Source organism: Leptonychotes weddellii, chromosome 1 (genome assembly GCF_054177405.1).
Source record: "Leptonychotes weddellii isolate Sample4059 chromosome 1, ASM5417740v2, whole genome shotgun sequence".
In the NCBI taxonomy this organism is placed as follows: Eukaryota; Metazoa; Chordata; class Mammalia; order Carnivora; family Phocidae; genus Leptonychotes; species Leptonychotes weddellii.
Window position 1 is genome coordinate 39,436,686 of NC_138369.1, and position 1,841 is coordinate 39,438,526.

At 36.0% G+C, this 1,841-nt stretch overlaps 1 long non-coding RNA gene across 1 annotated transcript; it reads right to left on the reverse strand.

Annotated features, from left to right (window-relative positions):
- Nucleotides 1-1,417, reverse strand: LOC145721735 (uncharacterized). The gene is made up of 2 exons (XR_014145593.1): nucleotides 862-1,417; nucleotides 1-693 (listed from the first exon to the last, which is right to left on the reverse strand). It is a non-coding gene; the product is annotated as an uncharacterized LOC145721735 (long non-coding RNA).
- Between the last annotated feature and the right edge of the window lie 424 nt (nucleotides 1,418-1,841).

Here is a 1,841-nt window from a genome sequence, read left to right on the forward strand (position 1 = left end):
AAATTTTAAAATGACCCAAGAGTTCAGCAAGAGGGGACTGGTTGAAAAAATATCTTATATCCATGCAATGGAATAGTATGTAACTGTCAAAAAAACAGACAAGTCCTATGTATTACTATGTGCTATGTGAAATATTATGCAACTGTAAAAAGATACGTAATTTTTTTTAAAAGAGGAAGATGCCTGTGTATCAAAATGGAAAGATCTCCAAGATACATTACTAAATGAAAATATGGTATAAAACAATGAATATAGAATACAATTTTTAATAAAAAGAGCAGAAAATGAAATACATATTTATTTTCATTTATGTTCATAATAAAACAATGAAAGTACAAACAAAAAACTAATAAAAATTGTTAACCACAGGATGTTGGGGGCGGGTAACAGGGTAGACAAAAGAGCCTTCTCAATACATATTCTTTGGAAATAATATTGACTCTTGAACCATGTAAATGTCTTAACTATTTTTCAAAAAGAACTTGAAACTTTTTTTTTTTAGATTTTATTTATTTATTTGACAGAGAAACAGCAAGAGAGGGAACACAAGCAGGGGGAGTGGGAGAGGAAGAAGAAGGCTTCCTGCTGAGCAGGGAGCCTGATGCAGGGCTGGATCCCAGGACCCCGGGATCATGACCTGAGCCAAAGGCAGACGCTTAACTGACAGCCACCCAGGCGCCCCAGAACTTGAAACTATTTAAAAAGAACATGAAAAAAAAATGAGGTGCATTTAAATACTGTTACTGAAATTCAGCCAGGGAAAAAAAAAATGAAGATTTGTATCAGGTGAGAAACGATTTTTAGAGAAACAGAACTTTATATGGTTTTTGAAAGATGGGTATGGCCTGATTTGACACCTACTTTCACATTTCAAAGTAGACGGGAACTTCACTTTGAAATCTTGTCACCTTAGTCAAAATGTTCTGTTGAATATTGTGTTGCTTGCTTCATTCAGCATAGTGGTCACTTCTGGTAAGTAAGGGAGAGAAACAGGGATGAGGTGGGGAGAATTTCAGAGGGGTCTGAACTACATCTACATTTTATTTCTTTTAAAATATATGTAATATAATAACAGACATAAAGTAAAAAATGACAACACGGAAAGATCTGATAAACCTGGGTGGTAAGGTGAAAAAAAGTTCAATTGTGTCCTTTATATTGAAGACACCAGGGGCCTCTGAGAAGAACAATAGATCTATTTAAGATAAAACATTTCATTGTTTATTGTGGACAAGCAATACAGGGAAGAATAAACATGTCTGAAGCCAAAAAACAAAACAATACCACCTCCACCAACAACAACAACAACAAAAACAGAAGAGTTTGGCTCATCAAGAAGTCACAATAAAGCCAGCTAAGGATGCTAAGCTGTGAGTGTTCAGAACAGAGCAAAACTCAGCCTGCATGAGTATCCTGCTGCTGAGTGGAGCCAAGGCCAGAACATCAAATGTTAGACTTCATGTGAGGGCATCAATTTATAAACAACCAGAAGCCTATTTTTCTTGTAATTCCTGTAGGCAATGAACATAGTTTCCAAATTGAAAACTAGACCAAGTAACCATGAAGCCTTCAGAGACAACATTTTGTACATATTTCATGATTTCTTTTTAGGGAAATGCACAAGGTCTGATTACACAAGCTGTTTATTCTCCTCATTAGCCTTTTGGGTTTCAGCATGTGTGGATTTTCTTAAGCTTTTCTCACTATTAAATCAGCCAAATTCATACTCACAGAGGAAGTCCGATTCCAGCATGCAGCTCTACAGCAGATCTCCAAGCTACCCAAACCCATGGGGTAATCAAAAACATTTTGTCTGCTGCTATATGGCTTTTTTATTCCCT